Source organism: Zootoca vivipara, chromosome 4 (assembly GCF_965207765.1).
Source record: "Zootoca vivipara chromosome 4, rZooViv2.hap1.1, whole genome shotgun sequence".
NCBI lineage: Eukaryota > Metazoa > Chordata > Lepidosauria > Squamata > Lacertidae > Zootoca > Zootoca vivipara.
This window is the reverse complement of record NC_142587.1, coordinates 99959809-99971710: the sequence shown is the minus strand read 5'-3', so window position 1 is coordinate 99971710 and position 11902 is coordinate 99959809. Positions and strand designations below refer to the sequence as shown.

The window sequence follows — 11902 nt, the reverse complement described above, 5'->3', positions numbered from 1 at the left end:
TAGAAATGACACCAAAGAAGGATGTTCTTCTCATTACAGGGGATTGGAATGCTAAAGTAGGGAATCAAGAGATAAAAGGAACAACTGGCAAGTTTGGCCTTGGAGTTCAAAATGAAGCAGGGCAAAGGCTCATAGAGTTCTGTCAAGAGAACAAGCTGGTCATCACAAACACTCTCTTCCAACAACACAAGAGACGACTCTACACATGGATATCACCAAATGGGCAGCATCGAAATCAGATTGATTATATTCTCTGCAGCCAAAGATGGAGAAGCTCTATACAGTCAGCAAAAACAAGACCTGGAGCTGACTGTAACTCAGATCATCAGCTTCTTATAGCAAAATTCCAGCTTAAACTGAAGAAAGTAGGAAAAACTACTGGGCCAGTAAGATACAATCTGAATCAAATCCCTTATGAATACACAGTGGAAGTGAGGAACAGGTTTAAGGATTTAGATTTGGTGGACAGAGTGCCTGAAGAACTATGGATGGAGGCTCGTAACATTATACAGGAGGCAGCAATGAAAACCATCCCAAGGAAAAGGAAATGCAAGAAAGCAAAATGGCTGTCCAACGAGGCCTTACAAATAGCGGAGGAGAGGAGGCAAGCAAAATGCAAGGGAGATAGGGAAAGATACAGGAAACTGAATGCAGATTTCCAAAAAACAGCAAGGAGAGACAAGAGGGTCTTCTTAAATGAGCAATGCAAAGAAATAGAGGAAAACAATAGAATGGGGAAAACCAGAGATCTGTTCAAGAAAATTGGAGATATGAAAGGAACATTTCGTACAAAGATTACCATAATCAAGGACAAAAGTGGTAAGGACCTAACAGAAGCAGAAGACATCAAGAAGAGGTGGCAAGAATACACAGAGGAATTATACCAGAAAGATATGGAGGTCTCGTACACCCCAGGTAGTGTGGTTGCTGACCTTGAGCCAGACATCTTGGAGAGTGAAGTCAAATGGGCCTTAGAAAGCACTGCTAATAACAAGGCCAGTGGAAGTGATGATATTCCAGCTGAACTATTTAAAATTTTAAAAGATGATGCTGTTAAGGTGCTACACCCAATATGCCAGCAAGTTTGGAAAACTCAGCAATGGCCAGAGGATTGGAGAAGATCAGTCTACATCCCAATTCCAAAGAAGGGCAGTGCCAAAGAATGCTCCAACTACCGCACAATTGCGCTCATTTCACACGCTAGCAAGGTTATGCTTAAAATTCTACAAGGCAGGCTTAGGCAGTATGTGGACCGAGAACTCCCAGAAGTGCAAGCTGGATTTCGAAAGGGCAGAGGAACCAGAGACCAAATAGCAAACATGCGCTGGATTATGGAGAAAGCTAGAGAGTTCCAGAAAAACGTCTACTTCTGCTTCATTGACTATGCAAAAGCCTTTGACTGTGTCGACCACAGCAAACTATGGCAAGTTCTTAAAGAAATGGGAGTGCCTGATCACCTCATCTGTCTCCTGAGAAATCTCTATGTGGGACAAGAAGCTACAGTTAGAACTGGATATGGAACAACTGAGTGGTTCAAAATTGGGAAAGGAGTACGACAAGGTTGTATATTGTCTCCCTGCTTATTTAACTTATATGCAGAATTCATCATGCGAAAGGCTGGACTAGATGAATCCCAAGCCGGAATTAAGATTGCTGGAAGAAATATCAACAACCTCAGATATGCAGATGATACAACCTTGATGGCAGAAAGTGAGGAGGAATTAAAGAACCTTTTAATGAGGGTGAAACAGGAGAGCGCAAAATATGGTCTGAAGCTCAACATCAAAAAAACCAAGATCATGGCCACTGGTTCCATCACCTCCTGGCAAATAGAAGGGGAAGAAATGGAGGCAGTGAGAGATTTTACTTTCTTGGGCTCCTTGATCACTGCAGATGGTGACAGCAGTCACGAAATTAAAAGACGCCTGCTTCTTGGGAGAAAAGCAATGACAAACCTAGACAGCATCTTAAAAAGCAGAGACATCACCTTGCCGACAAAGGTCCGTATAGTTAAAGCTATGGTTTTCCCAGTAGTGATGTATGGAAGTGAGAGCTGGACCATAAAGAAGGCTGATCGCCGAAGAATTGATGCTTTTGAATTATGGTGCTGGAGGAGACTCTTGAGAGTCCCATGGACTGCAAGAAGATCAAACCTATCCATTCTTAAGGAAATCAGCCCTGAGTGCTCCCTGGAAGGACAGATCGTGAAGCTGAGGCTCCAATACTTTGGCCACCTCATGAGAAGAGAAGAATCCTTGGAAAAGACCCTGATGTTGGGAAAGATTGAGGGCACTAGGAGAAGGGGACGACAGAGGACAAGATGGTTGGACAGTGTTCTCGAAGCTACGAACATGAGTTTGACCAAACTACGGGAGGCAGTGCAAGACAGGAGTGCCTGGCGTGCTATGGTCCATGGGGTCACGAAGAGTCGGACACGACTAAACGACTAAACAACAACGGGAATGCGTTTATGCAATGATGGCCTGGAAAGGTTTGGAATCCATGGATCTGCTCATAGAATCGTAAAGTTGGCTGGAAGGGACCCCAAGGGCCATCTAGTTCTACCCCTTGCAATGCAGGAATCATACCTAATGAATCCCTTGCAGATTGTCATGCAAAGTCCGCAGATCTCCCTGGTCAAAACTAGCGCACAGTTAGGGTTGCCATATTCCCAGAAGTGAAAATCCGGACAAAGTTGTTTGTTTTTACAAAGTTGTGGAGCTTTTTTTTTGAAACATCTACCCTAATATAAAGGCACATGGGTGGCGCTGTGGTCTAAACCAGGCTTCCTCAACCTCAGCCCTCCAGATGTTTTTGGCCTGCAACTCCCATGATCCCTAGTTAGCAGGACCAGTGGTCAGGGATGATGGGAATTGTAGTCTCAAAACATCTGGAGGGCCGAGGTTGAGGAAGCCTGGTCTAAACCACTGAGCCTCTTGAGCTTGCCGATCAGAAGGTTGGTGGTTCAAATCCCCACGATGGGGGTTCCGGTTTCCGCCGGCAGGAATGGCGGACCTGTTTTCCATCCCTCTGACCTTCGTAAGGAATTTGGCGGTTGCTAGGGGAGTAAATGGCAACCCCCTACCCTCTCCGGGGGTTACGGAGAGGGGCCGCTGGCCCGCGATGCCCCCAGACCCACTCCGACTGTTTATGGAGTGGGGGGAGCTTGGGCTGAAAAGCACTTACGAGGGCCAGGACTCCCGGACGCTAATCTGCATGGCGGGGATTTCCATGGTTAAAGAAGATAATTAGGCTTAAATCTATGGACATACTTCAGAAGGAGGGGAAGAAGCGCTGTTTACTGCTGAGAAATCTATGCTGCTGAGGGAGAGGAGTTAAAGGCTGTATATCATCTGGAAGAAGGATTGATGGGGACGGAGCGATAAGGGAATGGAGTTTTATTTTTCTTCATATGAGTTACTTCGTATCTTCCCAGACGCGATGTCCTGGCTTGTTTGGAGTGAAAGAGAAGCAAAAGACTGTGTGAGTTGAACTTTATAAACTGTTGTTACTGAGCATATTTTTTAAAGATGTGGAGTTGCCGATGAGAAAAGCCCCCCCCCCAGTCGGACGGAAGGAGTCCTGGACGCGTTCAGAGGATTTATGAGCTGTGACGCACTTTGAATTGGAGCAGCGACCTGAAGCTAAGTTCAGCTATAGGGCAAGGAGATCCATTAATTTACCAAGAGTTTATGGTTTGATGTTTGGGTCTTCTGCCTGGAAAAGCTGTAAATTTTATAAAGATCGTTAATCTTCATGGCTATGAGAGAAAACGAAAGTGATTTGAGCTTTTTAAGATGGCGCTGCTTCGACACAACAGGGAGCTACAGACTAAGAAGATTTATGGGGAGGCTGGACTGATTAACCCACACAGGAGAAAGAACATTTGTGAAACCTTGTTCGATATTTATCTCAGCAGCTGGGAAACAATCGGTTGAAAGTGGAAAACATCTATGTGACTGTAAGGGGAAGATCTGGATTATTATGAACTTGGAGGACGATTTGAACTTTAGAAAAAAGACGGCAGTGGACGGTTGCGAGGAATCCCCAATTTCTTGAAGCATGGGAACCCAAATAAAAAATTCTTTAGATGATTTGGCATAACATTCGGTTTGATTGATATATATATGTGTATAATTTGAAATAATGAATGTGATATAATTGGTTTTAATTGGAAAATTAATAAAATATATTTTAAAAAAAAAAACAAATCCCCACGATGGGGTGAGCTCCCGTTGCTCGGTCCCAGCTCCTGCCAACCTAGCAGTTCGAAAGCACACCCAAAAGTGCAAGTAGATAAATAGGTACCGCTCCAGCGGGAAGGTAAACAGCGTTTCCATGTGCTGTGCTGATTCGCCAGAAGCGGCTTAGTCATGCTGGCCACATGACCCGGAAAAACCGTCTGCAAACGCCGGCTCCCTGCCTGTAAAGCGAGGTGAGTGCTGCAACCCCAGAGTCGTCCGCAACTGGACTTTTTTGGGGAATTTTTGTGGATTTAAAAATAAATTTTAGCACACCCCTTTGAAATAAGATGTTGCCTTTCTCCAACAGACATATTCCTACATTGCAAGATGACCAGCAGGGGTCCCACCCAACTCTAAGTGCGCATGGACACACACACACAGCAGTGCAACAAGTTGCGATACAACCCTCTTCCCTTCGCCAAGTCTTTTAATGCTTTTCTGATTGCCTCTCAAGACCCCATGGGGACATGACTGCTGTGTGGCAGCCGGTTCCTGCCCACAGCCTCGCGGATCTCAAACTCTTTGGAGATATTCATCAGCCGCCTACGGTCCCCACCAGGGGAGGCCAGCAATTAGCACTTCCCATGAAACCCTCCAGCAGGATCACTTCAGAGAGAGATTTCAAAGCTTTGCAGGAGGCCCCTTTCCATAAACTCTACTTCCAGGCTCCCTTGACCTTAAGCGGAATAGGGAGCTGAAGAGATATTAAACAGCGCTATACATTTTAAACTTGGAACAATGGTGTCTGGTCAGTGGGCTAGAAGGACTAGACTAGTCCCCTAAATGTTCCGGGCAGTGTTTTTCTTCTTAAAAAATGTTTAGGGGTGTGGGAGCAATGGATTCAAACTTCAAGAAAGAAGATTCCAACTAAACATTAGGAAGAACTTCCTGACAGTAAGAGCTGTTCGGCAGTGGAATTTGCTGCCAAGGAGTGTGGTGGAGTCTCCTTCTTTGGAGGTCTTTAAGCAGAGGCTTGACAGGCATTTGTCAAGAATGCTTTGATGGTGTTTCCTGCTTGGCAGGGGGTTGGACTGGATGGCCCTTGTGGTCTCTTCCAACTCTAGGGTTCTATGTAAAACACAGAGCAGTCAAATACAACACTCCTAGAATGAACAGGTTTACACATGAGGAGGAATGTTTGTCCAGCCAGCAGGTAAACTGCCTGTTTCCTTCTGGGCCGGGACAGATGAGTGCTGCAACCCCAGAGTCAGTCACGACTGGACCTAATGGTCAGGGGTCCCTTTACCTTTAAAGTAATAAAAATAAAAATATATTTATACCCTGCCCATCTGGTTGGGTTTCCCCAGCCACTCTGGGCAGCTCAGTCATACCTCGGTTTAAGTACTGTAGTATGCTTTGGTTTGAGTACTTTCAGTTTAAGTACTCCGCGGACCCATCTGGAACGGATTAATCCACTTTCCATTACTTACTTTCAATGGGAAAGTTCGCTTCAGGTTAAGTACGCTTCAGTTTAAGTACGGACTTCCAGAACCAATTACACTCTTACTTCGGGTTAAGTACGCTTCAGGTTTAAGTACTCCACAGACCGTCTGGAACGGATTAATCCACTTTCCATTACTTTCAATAGGAAAGTTCGCTTCAGGTTAAGTATGCTTCAGGTTAAGTATAGACTTCCAGAACCAATTGTGTACTTAAACCGAGGTACCACTGTATTAAAAACATGATAAAATATCAAATATTAAAAACTTCCCTAAACAGGGCTGCCTTCAGATGTCTTCTAAAAGTCAGACAGTTGTTTATTTCCTTGACATCTGATGGGAACTCGTTCCACAGAGTGGGCGCCACCACCGAGAAGGCCCTCTGCCTGGTTCCCTGTAACTTCACTTCTCGCAGGGAGGGAACCGCCAGAAGGCTCTCAGTGCTGGACCTCAGTGTCCAGGCAGAATGATGGGGGTGGAGACGCTCCTGCAGGTCTACTGGGCCGTTGAGGGCTTTAAAGGTCAGCACCAACACTTTGAATTGTGCTTGGGAAAGCTGGATGGTTTTAAAAGAGGGTTAGAGAATTTGAAGGAGGAGACAGCTATCAATGGTTACTTGGCACGATGGCTTGACTCTGCTTCCACAGTCAGAGGCAGCCATGCTTCTGAATCCCAGTTGCTGGAAACCACAGGAGGGGAAAAGATGCTCTGTGCTCAGATCCTGCTTGCTTTTTCTCTATTGATGCATCTGGTTGGCCACTGTGAGAACAGGATGCTGGACGAGATGGTCCCTCGACCGTAGGCAAAATATGCAACTGAAGGATAAAGGCACAGGCTCCGAGGCGACAACTGCAGGTACCTTGGGTGTAGGTAAGTTCTTATTATGTTACCTGCCTGTCACTCTAGGCTCCCAGGGCACACCAGAGCATTTTAAAGCACTGGTCAAAACAGTTTTTAAAAACTTGCAATTAAAAAATACAGTCACACAAAACAGAGCGGGTCTTGAACAGGTTTATGTGTCAGGTGTCAAAGTCCATGGAAAAGATGCAGAGGCAATGAGAGAAAAGCCTTGTATGATTTCTAGATGCTGACAGGAAGAATTAGACAGGCGTTGCTCAAAAAAACAGGGTTGAGCCATGACAGGCAAGTCTTTCAATCTGCCCGATACGGGGAGGCAATTTTTCTTTTGCTGGGCACTGCTCACCTAGCACAACTTTCCGGTGTTTTCCTGACAACTCAGACATCTTTCGGAGAGGGGAAAGTGTGAAATCCATTTGCTTTGCTGAGAGGCCGGAAGGGGGGGGGGAGAGAGAAATCCAGTCTGCGTGTGCTGCAGAGCATGAAGAGAACATCTCCCCTTCCTCCGCTAAACTTCCCACCTCTGAGAATAGCATCTTCATAGAGTCATAGAACTGTAAATTTGGACGGGACCCCTGGGGTCATCTAGTCCAACCCCCCGCAATGCTTGCATCACAGCTAAAGCATCCATGACAGATAGCTGTCCCAACTCTGCTTTAAAACCTCCAATGAAGGACCTTCTCAGGTAGTCCTAATTCTTTTAGCAGCTGCCTTGCAGGGGGTTGGACTGGATGACCCTTGGGTGTCCCATCCAGTAATACAATTTGATGACCCACCTCATCTCTGTGGTGGTGAAGCCATTTTAAGCTGTTTTTAGCATTGGGTTTTTATTGTCATAATGTACTCTGGGACCTTAAGGGTGGGTAATCAGACCATAATCTTTCTGCCCTAATATTTGTATGGCAAGAATTCCATCACGAAATAAAGGGAGCCCATTTTCCATGAAGGCAGGCAGGACATTGGTTTTTACCTTCCTTCACTCCCTCTTTGTTGGTCACGCGGCTAATTCACAAGCCTACAACAGATTCAAAATGTGCCCCCCCCCCAATAACATTTGGCGAAGCCACACACAGCCCTGATAGAGAATAGACTATTATGAAAATATCTCTTGCAGCTCTTCCCGGAAGAAAAGGAGGAGCTGAAATGCCAAGTTTTTCTCTGACCTCCATTTACACAACAGCGCAGAGTAATGACCTGACATAACTGTATTAGTGGTATCTAAGGAAATCATTTTACCTACAATAAGCAGAGAGAGCCATAATGCAGTCTTCTTAGACTCTGCCAGTACAGGCAATAAATGTGTCTCCCTGACTCCAGGACAGGGTTTTGCTCTTTCTGCGTCTTTTAATTATTATTTTTAAAAACAGCATTCATGACAGATGAGTTGAGAGGTGTGGTTCTGAAAGGGGACAGGTAGTCGGATGCAAATTTCCGGGCGGAATTAGCTAAATGTGAACGTATCCTCACTTAACCCTTACATAAAGGGAAAAGGGAGCTTCACTCGGCCCACTCTTTGGTGCCAGAGTTGCACCCATGCCACTGTGGTGGCGTGGTTAGGTTGTCAGACTAGAACCTGGAAGGCCAGGGTTCAAATCCACCACTCAGCTGTAGAATCACAGAATTGTAGAGTTGGAAGGGACACCAAGGGTCATCTAGTCCAACCCCCTGCAGTGCAAGGAATCTCAGCTAAAGCATCCATGACAGATGGCCATGCAACCGCTGCTTTAAAAAAAACCCATGGAAGGAGAGTCCGCCGAGGGAGTCTGTTCCACTGTCAAAGTTCTTCCTGAAGTTGAGTCGGAATCTCCATTCCCGCACCTTGAAGCCATGGGTTCAAGTCCTACCCCCAGAGCAGGAGAAAACAAGCTTGTTCCCTCTTCCATGAGAGAGCCCTTCAGATATTTGAAGATGGCTCTCTTATCTCCTCTCAGGCTCCTCTTTTCCAGGCTAAACTTACACATCTCCCTCAACCGTTCTTCATCAGGCTTGGCTTCTAAACCCTTGATCAGGGATCCCCAAACCACAGCCTGGGGGCCAGATATGGCCCGAAGGACTCATTTATCCAGCCCGTGCCGACCCCCGCCGCCCGCTGCCGCCACCTGCTCTTACTGGCGTGGCACAGCTGCCCACTTCCAGGTCGCAGGAGCACCGGAAACACATGTGCAAGCATCATTTCTGGCGCACTTCCAGGTCGGAGGAGGCCCCGTGCGAATGTGCACAAGCTATTTCTGGTGCTCCTGCGACCCGGAAGTGCACCAGAAATAGTGTGTGTGCGTACGGGCACGCGCTCCCCCGCCCTCCGGCCTGCCACGCGATCAGCACTGCAGGCACCGACCCAAAGCATGGTAAGTTTAGTGACCCCTGCCCTTGATCCATATTGGTCACTCTCCTCTGCACATGTTCCAGTTTGTCAACATCCTTCTTAAATTGTGCTGCCCAAAACTGGACGCAGGACTCCATGTGTGGTCTGACTCAGGATAAATAAAGCAGCACTATGACTTCTCTTGATCTGGACACTAGACTTCTGCTGATGCAGCCTAGAATAGCATTAGCCTTTTTTGCTGCTGCATCACACTGTGGACTCATGTTAGCTTGTGGTCTGTTAAGTCACCCTGGATCCTTTTCACATGTACTGATCTCAGGCCATGTGCCTCCCATCTTATATTTGCACTTTGGGTTCTTCCTGGCCACATGTAGAACCTTACTTTTGTCCCGATCAACAATCATTTGGTTAGTTTTGGCCCAGTTTCCCCAATCTTTTAAGGTCATCTTGAATCCTGATTCTCTTGTCTCACCTTTCCGCCTTCTTTCCTCCAGACTCAGGACACCCAATTTCCTCAACCATTCCTCATAAGCCACAGTTTCCCTGGGTCATCTTGACTTCTGGCAGCACCCCAGAATGTGGGAGCATGAAAAAATGGATGCCTGCTCCTTTAATTTAGGACCCCCCCCCAAAAAAAGAAACCCTGCTCTCTTGGAAAGCCTCTCTCTTTCTGAATTCCTTTGCATACTCTGCTGCCCTTAAACTGCCACTTCTGCAGTGCTATGCAAATAAACACCTCAGTGTGAAAAAAGAAAAATAAAGGGGGGGAAAACTCCTGAACAGAAAATGCAGATAAGCGCCCTGGATGATTGGCGTAATCTTTTCACGCAGTGGCTCGTTGTCTCCAATTTCCACCGCCCCCAAACCAAGCTGTAGCTCTGAGTTAGCAACAAAACATGGGGGCTGGGTGAGCGACTCCAACTCACAGAATTGAAGAGTCGGAAGGGACCCCCAAGGGTCATCTAGGCCAACCCCCCGCAATAAGGCGAAGTGAGGCAGATCACTTAAGATGGGAGGGAGAACAGCGCACTCCCGGAAGTGAGCTGCCTGGCTGAGGATGGGTGTCATCATCCTGCACTGCCAGCCATGGCAGAGGTCAGTGGAGGGAGAAGCCAGCGACTAGCCGAGTCTCAGGGGGGTACTTACCTGGGGGCAGAGTTCAGTCTTAAGGTCAGGAGTTTCTCAGTTCACATAGTCAGATGATCCGGGGGTCAAGAATAATAATATATAATAATAATAATTTATTATTTATACCCCGCCCATCTGGCTGGGTTTCCCCAGCCACTCTGGGCGGCTTCCAACAGAAAAATACAACACAGTAATCTATTAAACATTAAACATTAAAAGCCTCCCTGAACAGGGCTGCCTTCAGATGTCTTCTAAAAGTCTGGTAGTTGTTTTCCTCTTTGACATCTGTTGGGAGGGCGTTCCACAGGGCAGGCGCCACCACCGAGAAGGTCCTCTGCCTGGTTCCCTGCAACTTGGCTTCTCGCAACGAGGGAACCGCCAAAAGGCCCTCGGTGCTGGACCTCAGTGTCCGGGCAGAATGATGGAGGTGGAGACGCTCCTTCAGGTATACTGGACCGAGGCCATTTAGGGCTTTAAAGGTCAGCACCAACACTTTGAATTGTGAGTTGCAACTTACTGAGGCTGGGAACGCTGCTTAAGAAAGCTTGAGTCAACTGGTTCTCATCAGGATCAATAAAGGCTGATCAGCAGCAGGTCGAGTCACTTTGCCCTCTGCTCCTTCAGGCTGCTGTTCAACAGGTGAAGCAGACTCCTGGCCCATGACAACGGGGAACAGTTCTATTCTATTCGCCTTTAAAGGCGACTCAAACGAGCTGGGACAGTCGGTAGAGCACGAGACTCTCGGTCTCAGGGTTGTGGGCTCGAGCCCCGTGTTGGGCAAAAGATTCCTGCATTGCAAGGGGTTGGTCTAGATCAGGGGTGGCCACCTCCCAAGAGACTCTGATCTACTCACAGAGTTAAAAACTGGGAGTGATCTACCCCCTTTGGGGGGGTTCAGGTCAAAGCTGTTTTTTAAGGAAGGGAAGCCCTGTTTTTTTGGGGGGGTTAGGTCAAACTTGTTGAGCTTCTTTTAGGAGGGAGGGAGGCCCATTTTTGTTTAGGGCTTCAGGTCATAGTTCAGCTTTTTTTGAGGAGGAGGAAAATTTTGGGTGAGCTTTTTTTAGGGGTGCCAGTGATCTAGCAGTGATCTACCACAGACATCCAGTGATCTACTGGTAGATCACAATCTACCTGTTGGACGTGCCTGGTCTAGATGACCCACGCGGTCCCTTCCAACTCTACAATTCTACGATTCAAATTCGCAGGGTTCAAAACAGCCTTCAACCTGATACCCAGCTGTCCTTTGAAACCTGCAGTTTTGCAATGCATTTATTCGGCTTGTGGGTTTTCGCTTTGGGGCATCTTGTCAGCCACGGTGAGAACAGGGTGCTGGACTGGGTGGCTCTTCGATTCTTATCTTCTTATGTTTGTAAGAATGGCAGCAAGGAGCAGTGGTGGCCTGCGCCTGCTGTCAAGTTACAGCATGGTATGGAATTATACATTTCAGAACCAACCCCAAACAAATTGCTGTGTTTTTCCATTCAACAGCAACAGGCACTTCAAAGTGCCTTCAGGCTGCCCGCTCAACAACATCACTGTAGGACTCTAAATCGAATATTAAAAACCGAAGGCTGAATTTCACACTTTTTATGCAGGGACGGCCTTGGATGCAGTGAACGCCAGACTGAAATCAGTCAGGCTTTTTCGTCGATGCCCAGAACACAAAGGAAAATATAATAATACAAAGCGGAACGTTCTCTAAACAAAAACCATAGTCTCTGGGGGTCTTGGCCAAAAACGGTCAATAACTTCTGCTATGTATTTCTGCTTGGGGTGGGACTTTTCTCTGCAGGCTGCCAGCCAACAAAAGCCAGATAATTTGTTTTCTCCCCTTGTTGAACGTTGTGGGGTCTTCACCCCACACAAAGGGTCATTCGAGTATGGCTTGAATTGTGCCAACTGTATTGCAG

General features: G+C 46.9%; 1 long non-coding RNA gene across 1 annotated transcript; it reads left to right on the top strand.

The window, feature by feature from the left end:
* Positions 1 to 3408: 3408 nt before the first annotated feature.
* On the top strand, positions 3409 to 4094 carry LOC148686078 (uncharacterized). Its single transcript, XR_015949866.1, has 2 exons — positions 3409 to 3483; positions 3920 to 4094. It is a non-coding gene; the product is annotated as an uncharacterized LOC148686078 (long non-coding RNA).
* Positions 4095 to 11902: the final 7808 nt, after the last annotated feature.